Source organism: Dermacentor andersoni, chromosome 3 (genome assembly GCF_023375885.2).
Source record: "Dermacentor andersoni chromosome 3, qqDerAnde1_hic_scaffold, whole genome shotgun sequence".
Taxonomy (NCBI): domain Eukaryota; kingdom Metazoa; phylum Arthropoda; class Arachnida; order Ixodida; family Ixodidae; genus Dermacentor; species Dermacentor andersoni.
This window is the reverse complement of record NC_092816.1, coordinates 16818977-16831776: the sequence shown is the minus strand read 5'-3', so window position 1 is coordinate 16831776 and position 12800 is coordinate 16818977. Positions and strand designations below refer to the sequence as shown.

General features: G+C 47.3%; 1 long non-coding RNA gene across 1 annotated transcript; it reads left to right on the top strand.

Annotated features, from left to right (window-relative positions):
- Window positions 1–4755: 4755 nt before the first annotated feature.
- On the top strand, window positions 4756–6501 carry LOC140216691 (uncharacterized). Its single transcript, XR_011893275.1, has 3 exons — window positions 4756–5090; window positions 5698–5791; window positions 6138–6501. It is a non-coding gene; the product is annotated as an uncharacterized lncRNA (long non-coding RNA).
- Window positions 6502–12800: the final 6299 nt, after the last annotated feature.

Here is a 12800-nt window from a genome sequence, read left to right as displayed (position 1 = left end):
ACGTTTCTGGAAAGTTATCGATGCTTCTACCCGGCTGTCTGTTGTCGCCGAACCTTGTGTTATCTGATTTCATCGCGTGACTCGAATGTTGTAGAACTTTGTGGAAGGCATGCGGGTCCCAACGATTAGTCTGGAACATTCGACGACTGTTGTATAAAAGCCGACGCGCTTGACCCGCTGATCAGATTTTCGACGATCGCCGAGCGTGTTCGCCGCTATCGTTGTGCTATAAGTGTAGCCTGTTTTGTGGGCACAGGTTCGCCCAATAAAAGTTAGTTTTGTCGTTCACAGTACTGCTACTGTGTTATTCAACGTCACGACCACGTGACAATAGGAAAGGCCACTTGTGCACGTGGTTTCCGGCAAAATGTTCAGGAAAGTCAGGGGGAAAACAAGTGCACCGATGAGCGGAGTCGGTGTCGCGGCGGCCTCGGTGCACACACATGCGGCGCTCACAAAAGCGTTCGGCCGTTGTAGCACACACCAGTCGCGGCACACGAAACACCCGCTCAGCACGTTCACGCACAGATCAACAAGAACGGGTTAACTGGCATAGCGCACGACACGCACCTGCCGAACACGAAAACCAGGTACACGCACACAATTCGCGTGGGGCGCGTGTATATTACACACACTCCGCACGTGGCTTGCGTACCACAACACAATCCACACGTGGCGCGCGTACTACACACACAACGCTCGGGCGCGTGTGGCTGCTGCTGGGAGGCTCGTCAGTCAGCGAACACGAAAACCCAAGCTTGGAGATGGTGGGAATAGTAAGTGCTTGTACACGCACGATCCATGCACATCAGCACCCCACGTCGGTGGCGTCGAAGGGCAGGCGGCTCATGCCGCACTCGCCGGAGCAATGTGCATGCACTTCCGCACTGGTGGACGAGTCAGGCGCGACAGCACAGCACCAGAACTCTGCTTGGTACTTGAGCCTCCTCCCCAGCTCAAAGGCAGCTGCGCGACGACTCTTTTCAAGGAATTCACTGGGTCAAACGTAAGCGCTTTCAGCTATTCAATGGCCCTCCACTCTCCTTCCTTAATTGGATGTTCCAGCAAGCTGTCCGCTTTCCGTGCGGGACACTTCACTCATCACCGATACAGAGGCACTCACCGGCACCACCAGGCGCAAATTTCACGCTCGCATGCACGGTGACGCCAGAAGCACAACTTTTGCGATGCATTCACCGACCGCAGCAATTAACCCTGATGCTATAGGTATTCGAGATTTCACCGCAAGCAGCAGCAGGCGAACCTTTGGATGTTCTGTGCTCACACCTTCCGCGAATGCATGGCCTACAGAAGTTTTGCAGGAGCAGCTCTGCCATCTGGTTTGTTCAGCCCGATAACCACTTCTATGTCAATAACATCAGTGACCAACACTTGTGCTATCTCCACGCAAGTTCCGAGCTGCCAGACGGCGTACTTTTGGAGCTCCGACTTCTACAGGCCCGGGCATCTGCGAGAATCTGCGGCAGGTCGCGATTTCGCACTACGGTATCACTGTGGCTGCGCCTCGCTCATAACGCTGCCGGTGCTGCCTGGTACATCTCTCTTGGATTGCGTGAACCCGACCCTATCAACGACGACACCATCTGCACACTGTGCATGAACTTTACCATTCGACTTTATTTCAATCGTGCTTCGCACTAGCAGGGGGGGGGGGGGGGGAAGACGACGAAGTGCCTTCTTGGTAGAAAGCGCTTCCGATAGGCTGCGCGAATTTTGGCCTTCTTCGGCAGTCTTTCGATCTTGTTTTCCTAGGTTTTGTGCTCGATCGACGGCGGAACTCGAGAGGACCACGAGGATACCATTTTCTCCGCAAGTGGGACCTTATTTCCTCCATTTTTGGACTTTGTGTGTTCAACGCAGCACGTAGCTGAGGTGCTGAGGCTACCGCGGCCGACCGGGCCCGCGGCGCCCCCACAGGAGGATCGTTTGCAGCTCGTGGTCGCGCGGAAGTTGTGAATCATGTCTACTATGGAAGGAGCGACTACACCCGAGGAATCTTCGGTGCCAGGAGAATGGTACGCTAGCGAAGGAGGAAGGTACGTGCCGCTAGAGAAGAGCGGACAGAAAACTGCGAAACAGCGAGCCCGGCATGAGGCAAGCAGGCAGGAAAATGGCGGCCAAGTCGATCGAGCGTCAGCATACGCGCATTCCAGACGGCGCCGAGAAAATTGTTCTCCGACCACGTGGCGGCCTAGTTAAGCTTACTAAATATGGAACAGCATATCTGACTGACATCATCAAAATGTCGGCGGGGATTAACCCACGCGAAGAGAAGGAGGATATAATAACTCCAAATATTAAGCAGCACTCCGTTCTCGTCATCACTACGAGTGCGGAGAGGAAGCTGAAGTACGCGAGCGTGAAACACCTCATGTTCGACGGTGAACAAGTGGAGACTTTCGCCTACGTGGCCACCCCCGAGCACTGCGGAAAGGGAGTCATCCACGGGGTTCCACTCGGATAAAGGATTAGAAAAGATTATTTTTTTCTCGCTTATCAAACTTTTTCGACAGACAAAACATTCTATCTAGTGCTCTGTTCGGCTTTCGTAAAGGTAGGTCAACAGAAACTGCTTTGCTCACACTCAAGGAGCATGTACTAAAAAACATAGAAAGAAATCTCTTCACATTAGCACTATTCATTGATTTTAGTAAGGCATTCGATTGTATAAATCATAAAATTTTGCTATGGAAATTATCACAGAGTGGCATTAGAGGTACTCCTTTAGCATTATTTGAGTCTTACCTTACTAATCGAAAACAATCAGTATGTATAAAACACGACAAGTCAAGTTTTGTTCCTTTACTAAATGGCGTGCCACAAGGGAGCGTACTAGGTCCTATGGTTTTTAACCTTTACATTAACGACATTGCTAATATTGATACAACCGTAAAATTTGTCGTGTATACCGATGACACTAATCTTCTCATTTCTGGTCCGAATTCACAAGAATTAATGGAAAAATGTAACTGTCTACTCAATAAGCTATCTGAATGGTCAGTCGCTAATTGCCTAAAAATAAACCCTACGAAAACTAAAGTAATGTTATTTCGCGCAAAAAATAAAGTTATTACTAGTAATCAAACCTTAGTGTGTGCGGGTAAAGAACTGCAAGTTGTGGATGAACATAAAATATTAGGCGTCACTTTTTCCTCGCACCTTACTTGGGATAAACATATTGAAAATATCTGCACAAAAATGTCTGCTATCACAGGCGTTCTGTCTCGATGTCGGCGTCTTCTTCCAACCAAAGCAAAACTGAACATTTATTATGCCTTATTTTTTTCCCATTTAAATTACTGTAGCTTAGTGTGGGCGACTACAGGAAAGACAAACAACATGAAAATCCTTTCTTTGCAAAAGAAAATGATTCGGCACATTGACAACATGGGTTATCTGGAGACAACGCGGCCAGCGTTCTTAAATCATAAAATTATAAAAATAGAATATTTCTACACGTTTCGCCTTCTAAATTCATTTTATTTCTCAAATACTGCCTTCAAAAATTTCCTAGTGTCTACTGCATCTTTGGCACCAAAATTCAATTCTTCCAATACAAGAAATAGTGATATATGGTATGTCCCGTGGTTTCGTAATAAATATAGCCTACAGTCATTACAACATAATCTACCACATATATTAAATAAATATAAAGGTACATATACCTCTTCATCGAAGGAACTGCGAATGCATTTTGTAAACATGTGATCAGTGATTGTTTATCGTTCTTTCAGAGACAACTGTACGCATTACTAATTTTGTAACCCATACACATGTATTTCTATCTTCTGGTGTATCGAATGTTTTTTTTTTTTTCATTTTTTAGTCTGTATTATCTACTCTCTATATCAGAGCGACTTGTATTAGTTTTGTTAGTAACCCTTACACACATACTTCCATTTTTCTGATGTATCAATTATGTCTTTTCTCTTAGTCTTTATATTATTTTCGGTCTTGTTATTGTGCTTTTTAATTAATTTATTCTGAGTGTCTAACAATGTTACAATTTTGATGCAGCCACCATGTATGCCTTGTAATGGACCATCGGCCTAGTCAAGCTGTTTTCCAACAGCTTTTAGCCTTTGGTATCCACCAGAACACTTGTAATTCTGGAAATAAAATTGAAAATTGAAATTGAAATACTCCATCGAAGAAGTTCTGTACCGCCTAGACTACAAGGATAACCCCGAGATTCGAGGCGTCCGCAGGCTGGGCAAAGATTCACAGTCGATCTTTATTCTCTTCAAGGAGAAAGAAGTGCCAAGATGGATTTACCTCAACGGGGCACCGCACAGATGCCAGCTGTACCGTAAAAAATACGAAGTGTGTGTCGCTTGTGGCCGACTCGCGCTGACGTGTGCCCGGACCCGACGAACGTCAAGTGCCGTGGCTGCGGCCTCGAGAACCCGTCAAGTGACCATAGGTGTGAGCTGAAATGCCAGCTGTGCGGCAAAGGCCACGCCCTAGGAGACCCCAAGTGTCGAGAACTCTTCCGCACTCCCTACGAAGTTAAGAAGCGACAGTGGGAGAAGATTGAACAAGCATCGACGACTGGTGGGGGACATCAGAGTCGACAACGCGAACTCAAAGGGGGAAAAGACTTAAAGTTCCGCGAGGACTCTTTCCAAAAACTGGAAGCAAATCAGAGCAGACCATCGCTGCCGCCCAGAGCACGCTCCGGTTCCCGTGCCAGGAGCCAGTCCAGGGGGCGCTCGAGCTTAAGGGACCCTAGGGTGCCTCGATGTCCTCCTCGCCCGCCGCTCCGTTCAGGGTGGAGACATCCTTTGACGGCGCCGGTGCCGCCAGAACCGGTTCGTTCTAGCCACCGCCGCCATGTTCATGCCCGCCGCGCGCGCTGCACGGAGCAGGTGGTAGGACGTTGCTGCGACGAGTTCGCTGGGTGTCGTCGGCACAAAATGCCCGGCTGCTGCGTGCCGTTGTGCAGTAATCACTCGAGGAATGGTTGGCGAATGTTTCAGTTCCCAAGAGATACAAAAAGAAGAATTTTGTGGACTGCAAGGATCAAGCGGGACAAATGGCAGCCCACGAACACCTCGTGCATATGCAGTGTGAGTACTGAGGCGCTTCGTGGGAATTATTTTTCCGACGTGGACTTTCTTAAGCGCTAGTGATGATCGAAGTAGATTGCGTATAATGTTTCCTGGTAGTTAACATTGGGCTGACAAGTAGATTACCAGTTAAGCAAACTAGTAGCAGTAACATTAAAGTGTTTACAAAAAATAACATCTTGACTGTCCCCGTCATGTTCCGAAAACCTATGTGCGCGTCTGTGTTGTTTATGGCGTGGTGTGTTGCGCGTTCGTTGATGTTTTTCAGCTTTTCGGTGCTGCATGCGAATCAATTTGAGTCGTTCCTCTCGCCCTTCCGGACGGTGCAGGACAACCAGGAAAAAGCTGGTTGGAAAAAAATGGTGCGCCCAAAGTTCGACAGTGTTCTGGCAGCCTGTAGTATAACCATTGCTAATTAACGTTACTTGGACGTTACTCGCACGTGTGGAATTGTTTGCATAACATAATAGTGCGGTTTTAAATGTAGCAGCTGCAGTAAAGTTCGGAAAATGTTTAGGAACGTACGAAACACAGCAATTGTAGGCGTGTGAACATTGGTCATATCTTGCGAAGGAAATAAATTTTACGACTTTCTATGAACGCGCAGGCTCATTTCGAAGAGGACAGCTTCGAGCAAAACAGAGCAGACGGATGGAAAAAACTAAAGCCAAATGCGGTGCCGACAGTGTTTTCCTTCAGACGTAAGTTGTTCAATTTTTCAGCGTGTTCCATTTTCATCTCTCGGTAGGAGGTGGGGGAGGGGTCGTTCTTAAGCTGTTGCTACGTAACATATATATATATATATATATATATATATATATATATATATATATATGAGAACAAGGGCGCCGGGCACGAAAAATTAGTGACCCTGACCGAAAATGACATTTTGTCGCTCTACAGGAGTTCTAAGCGTGTAACGAATGTAACAAGCGGTGCTTTCGACAGAAAAGTGAAAAGACATTAAGAAAGTCGTTCGTGGCATGTACCGCTGTTGCATAATGCTGTTTATGGGATGCATTTTGATGATATCCTTTCATTTCGCAGCTTTGCCTCGTCACAGAAAGGCACCAAAGGATAGGACCGGACCCGCTGTCCTCTCGGCCCTACTTGAAGATCAACACGACATAGCCACTGATGATCATGAAGCTGCGATGGACCCAATGTCGTCACCAGGCAGGTTTGAGCTGACTCAAGGACAGAATTGCAGCCCACACGACGCCAGCTCAAGTGCACTGGTAACAGACGAAGCAGGTCTGCAAGTCTCAGCCAGTGGAATGAATGCCGGGGCCTCTGACCTGCAGTCTGCTTGTACCTCTTGCGCAGAATTAAGTAAGCAGCTCGCAGACCTGACACGAAAATACTGCGAACTTCAAGAATTGCATACCCAGGCAAACTCAACAATCCAAGGTCTCCGAAAAAAGTTAAGAAGCTCGAAGGTAACATTGAAACATTCGGAAAGAACATCAAGTTCCTTAACGAAGACCAAATACAGGCACTGTCGCGCAATAGCAACAAAGGGAGTACTTGGTCTCCGCAAAGTGTTAAGCAAGCACTTCAAATTAAATTTTCATGCGGGACGTCCGGCTATGAAACCTTAAGGAAACTCGGGTACCCGCTGCCAACTAACAGAACTCTGGCGCGTCGCCTACAGGCACTCAGTTTTCTGCCCGGTATCCTGACTGACGTGATCGACCTGCTAAAAACGAAAGCGGAGGGTATGCAAGACATTGAAAAAGACTGTGTTCTGCTACTAGACGAGATGGAGATTGCCAGGGGCTATGAGCTTGATCGCGCTGAAGATGTTGTTCTTGGGGGAACAACTTTACCTGCAAAGCCGGATGAACCTGCCCACCATGCCTTGGTGTTCATGATAGGGGGTCTTAACCGGCGGTGGAAACAAGTGATTGCCTATCACTTTACTGAAAGGAGCATAGACGGCCTTATTCTCAAAGACTACATATTGAATATCGTGAAAGTTTGCGCAGATATCTCCCTGAGGATCCGCGTCGTCACTTCGGATATGGGTTCTTCCAACAGGGCAATGTGGCGTGAATTTCGCTTCTCTAGCCACAGGAACTCCAACACCATATGCTCGATACCACATCCTTGTCTAGAAGACAAAGAACTCTTCTTCACTGCAGATGCTGCACACGTACTTAAGAATATCAGGGGCCAACTTTTGAGTTCTGTCGTTTTCACCATTAGTGATGCAACCAAGTGTCAACATGACCTACCCTCAAGGGAAGTAAAACTTGAGCACGTGCGCGCAGTGGTAGACTTTGACAAAAAACGGGAGCTGAAAGTCGCGCCAAAGCTCTCGGACATCCACGTGTCGAACGGGCATTTTACGAAGATGAAGGTGGGAGTGGCCGTTCAGTTTTTTCGAGAAGCTCCTGCCGGGATTCGGTACTTGATAAAGCAGAAGATCTTGGATCCGGAGGCGGAAACTACAGCGTGGTTTTTAGAGCTTGTCTTTAAGTGGTATGCTCTTATGTCATCACGACACCCATCAACTGCCTTGAGTCTTGAACACATGGACAAATATCACGCAGCCATAGACGTATTGTGCTTGGCGTCTGAGACCATTCGGGGAACAAACATGGGGAGCACATCCCAATGGAAGCCCTCACAGGCGGGTTTCTTGATAGCCACATCTGTGATCATTCGCCTGCAGGATGTCCTTCTAAGAAGTGAAGGCTACAAGTTCTTCCTCACGAGCCGATTGCTCCAGGACTGCTTGGAAAATCTATTTTCGGTTATACGTCTCAGGAAGCCTGTTCCAAGCGCCTACGATGTGAAGTGTGCGTTGAAGCTTGTTTGTGTCAGCCAATTCTTCCACACACCGTCAACGACTAGCTACGATGTCGATGACGCACAGTACCTGATCGACCTGCTGTCGGCAGGTATGCAAGAACAAACGGCAGCCGAGATTGAAGCTATCGATGACTCGGAGATCCCCTTTGTCGAAGAGGTAACATCAGCTGAGTGCGAGATTTTGTTTCATATCGGTGGGTTTCTTATAAAAGGGATCCTCAAATCTATTGGCCACTGCGAGCAGTGCAAGCCCGCATTGTTAGGCTCAAGCAGCAGTGAGCATGCGTACTTGACGTCCCTCAAGGAATACGTCTCTGAAGGCAGCAACCTTCATTACCCAAGCGATGCAGTCATGCTGGTTCTTAAATCTTGCGAGGAACATTTTAATGGTATCACCGCCTGGACGGAAAGCGTTTTCACCATGAAATCTCCTTTGAAGGCTGTAACCGCATACTTGACAAAGATGTTGCGGTGGGGCGTAACGTGCGCCTGTCAGGAACACAAAGAAACAGTGGAAAAGCTCCTTGTGTCAAACTACGCGAGACTGAGGCTGCGTGTGCACCTGCGTCAAGCCGCGGCAACGGGACTTGACGGGCATGCAAGCAAGACGTGTGCAGGAGTGAGCCTACAGTGAACACTGAAATTAAATTTTAATGCATATCGCCAGAATTCAAAAACTTTCGTTTCATTTGTGTTACTCTTTTAATATAGTTTTCATTCATGTGTTTATTCTTACTTTGCTGTGCGTGCTGATTTTTCACCTTATGTCTGTACAAGGTATCCGCTTTTTTTCCAACTTATCAAACTGAGCTGCAAGCTGACATTCTAATTTATTTTGTTCAAGTTAATTCAAGGCTTCATTGTAGTTTCTGGTCATTGGTCTGAGATCTACGAAAGACCTGTGGCAATTGACACCTCCTGACAGCTGACATAATAAAAACCTGCATGGCGACCCAAACATCGTGACCGAAATCACGTATCTACTCGTCACTTATTGACCTCGTTTTTTTACCGCCGGCATCTTCTTATGCAATAGGAATTTCCAGGGCTGCATACCAACATGCTCACAAGCAACACAGGCTCACGGCGTAACTCTTCGCGAAGAACAGAAATGCAGGCAGCGTAGCAATTTTTGCATTCCTCTATGAACGCTTGTGTTTAACGGATCATTTCCCACTGTAAAACAAAGGGATTCCCGCGCAACTTAATTTCTGTATTTACAGTTCGTAAACAAAACACGCCAGGACGCTGATCAATGGTTGCAACGCGTTTTACGAGGGTACTTCCAGACGATAGCATTAAAACGACACTAAATAGAAACAGGAAGTTGAGCAGGCATAAAAGAGGGACCCTAGGGAAGGCGCACATATTTTTTCGGTGCAAAAATATTTCTTAATAGTAGAGAAATTCGTAATCGAAGTAATCAAACAAGCGCATTGCTTCCGTCAAACCGCTCATCCACACGCGCGCCAACAACGCGCCGCTCGCAGCGGGCAAGAACATGGCGGACGCCGTAGCAGACGACGCACTTGTCTCCACCCTGAACGGAGCGGCGGGCGAGGAGGACATCGAGGCACCCTAAGGGACCCTGCCAACCCATGGAGACGAGGTAGGAGCAAGGAGCGTAAGGGTGTGAATTTTGCGGGCAAGGCCTCCGGGGAAAGTAATCAGAGGGATAAACGGGACGAGGAAATTGAGAAATAAAAGAAAATGGTCGAAAAATTAACGGGGATAGTCGATTCGGAACGGTCCGAAATCCAAAACTTAAAGAAATCACAGAGGCAGGCAACCCCTCCTCCGCAACAACCCATTAGACAGATGACTCCCCCCCCCTCCCCCACCCAGTGGCACGTCAACAGCCGCAAGGAGAGGATAAGATGGTCACAGAGGCGTCCCTCCCGCCACCAACGAAACGCAAAATTCAAGGCGCCGACCCTATTCAGGCTATAGAGAAAATGGTCGAAAATTTGGAAAGGTTAGAGGCCAAGATGAATGAATTGATGAACCATATCAACATCCAAATTCAAGCTGTCCTCGGGGCAGTTCAGAAACAGGCCGAGGAATGCCAAAGGCTAAGGAATGAGATGGTCGCCATGAACGGGTGGCAACAGAATATAGAGCAGATCGTCACGCAACTGCAAAATGGCCAGGCGCGCAAATGAAAATCAACTCCGGCAGTGGAACTGTCGCGGCTTCCGGCGCAAGCTGTCGATTCTGCAACAGTACCTTCCGCTATTAGATGAGACTCCTTTGGCGATTGCCCTCGAGGAAACCGGAGAACCCGCAAAACTTTCAGTCTATCAGGCATTTCATAGTGGTAGGGGGGAGAAAACCTCGGTCACAACGCTCGTGAAAAGAAATATTGCGGCCATTGAACACGATCTAGAGTCGGGAGAGATCGAGAACGTGTTTGTCGAAATTCTAACCGGAAAACAGAAGGACCCTAGTTTATTCCTTCCAAATTTGTACAGCTCCCACGCAAAGGAAGGTGAGGTTCAGGGCTCTGTTTCGCAAGGCCCTCAAAATTTCAAACAACGAGCCACTGTTGATAGTGGGGGACTTTAATGCACATCACCAGGAATGGGGGTACCCGCACCAAAGCCCGAAAGGCAGACAGCTGTGGGAAGATACGCATGACATAGGGCTCACTCTGCACACGGACCCTGAGAGTCCAACGAGGGTGGGCAATAGCGTTAGTAAGGATACATCTCCAGATCTGACATTCTCGAAAAACATTAAAGATCTGGAATGGCATAATTCGGATCAATGTTTTGGCAGCGACCACTACATAATTGTTTCCATACTGAAAGAGGGCCTTCAAACGCGCAGGGCTCGCGCGCCGGCCGTCGTTGAATGGGATAAGTTTAGAGATATCAGGAGAGCGCAGGAATTGGGGCCCATCAGAAACATCGAGGAATGAGCGACGGCGCTCAAATCGGACGTTAGAGCCACGATAAGAACGCTCGAAGGGGATGACGCCCCGGAGATAGCGGACAGCCGTCTTCTGCATATGTGGGAAGCTAAGCAAAGCATGGAGCGTCGTCTCAAAAATCAGAAATGGAACCGCAACCTCAGAAGAAGGATTGCTAGGCATAATAAGGAAATTGAAGATTATACTTTTACATTCATAATCATCATCATCATCAGCCTGGTTACGCCCACTGCAGGGCAAAGGCCTCTCCCATACTTCTCCAACTACCCCGGTCATGTACTAATTGTGGTCATGTTGTCCCTGAAAACTTCTTAATCTCATCCGCCCACCTAACTTTCTGCCACCCTCTGCTACGCTTCCCTTCCCTTGGAATCCATTCCGTAACTCTTAATGACCATCGGTTATCTTCCCTCCTCATTACGTGTCCTGCCCATGCCCATTTCTATTTCTTGATTTCAACTAAGATATCATTAATTCGCGTTTGTTCCCTCACCCAATCAGCTCTTTTCTTATCCCTTAACGTTACACCTATCATTCTTCTTTCCATAGCTCGTTGCGTCGTCCTCAATTTAAGTAGAACCCTTTTCGTAAGCCTCCAGGTTTCTGCCCCGTACGTGAGTACTGGTAAGACACAGCTGTTATAAACTTTTCTCTTGAGGGATAATGGCAACCTGCTGTTCATGATCTGAGAATGCCTGCCAAACGCACCCCAGCCCATTCTTATTCTTCTGATTATTTCACTCTCATGATCCGGATCCGCAGTCACTACCTGTCCTAAGTAGATGTATTCCCTTACCACTTCCAGTGCCTCACTACCTATCGTAAACTGCTGTTCTCTTCCGAGACTGTTAAACATTACTTTAGTTTTCTGCAAATTAATTTTTAGACCCACCCTTCGGCTTTGCCTCTCCAGGTCAGTGAGCATGCATTGCAGCTGGTCCCCTGAGTTACTAAGCAAGGCAATATCATCACCGAATCGCAAGTTACTAAGGTATTCTCCATTAATTCTTATCCCCAATTCTTCCCAATCCAGGTCTCTGAATACCTCCTGTAAACGCGCTGTAGATAGCATTGGAGAGATCGTATCTCCCTGCCTGACGCCTTTCTTTATTGGGATTTTGTTGCTTTCTTTATGGAGGACTACGGTGGCTGTGGAGCCGCTATAGATATCTTTCAGTATTTTTACATACGGTTCGTCTACACCCTGATTCCGCAATGCCTCCATGACTGCTGAGGTTTCGACTGAATCAAACGCTTTCTCGTAATCAATGAAAGCTATATATAAAGGTTGGTTATATTCCGCACATTTTTCTATCACCTGATTGATAGTGTGAATATGGTCTATTGTTGAGTAGCCTTTACGGAATCCTACCTGGTCCTTTGGTTGACGGAAGTCTAAGGTGTTCCTGATTCTATTTGCAATTACCTTAGTAAATACTTTGTAGGCAACGGACAGTAAGCTGATCGGTCTATAATTTTTCAAGTCTTTGGCGTCCCCTTTCTTATGGATTAGAATTATGTTAGCGTTTGTATCGGGCGTAATGCACACGGTCGTGGCTACAAGAAGAATGCTTTATTGATAAGAAGGGACGTATTTATAGCAGCGCTGCTGTCTTCGTTTGCACAGTGTTGCTATCTTGGTTGGCCGTTGCAGCGTTTTTCCAAGATTCCGGTACGCTCGAAGTCATGATGCATTGCGTATACAGGGTAGCCAGTTTCTCTAGAACAATCTGCCCACCATCCTTCAACAAATCTGCTGTTACCTGATCCTCCCCAGCTCCCTTCCCCCTTTGCATAGCTCGCAAGGCTTTCTTTACTTCTTCCGGCGTTACCTGTGGGATTTCGAATTCCTCTAGACTATTCTCTCTTCCATTATCTTCGTGGGTGCCACTGGTACTGTATAAATCTCTATAGAACTCCTCACCCACTTGAACTATCTCATCCATATTAGTAATGATATT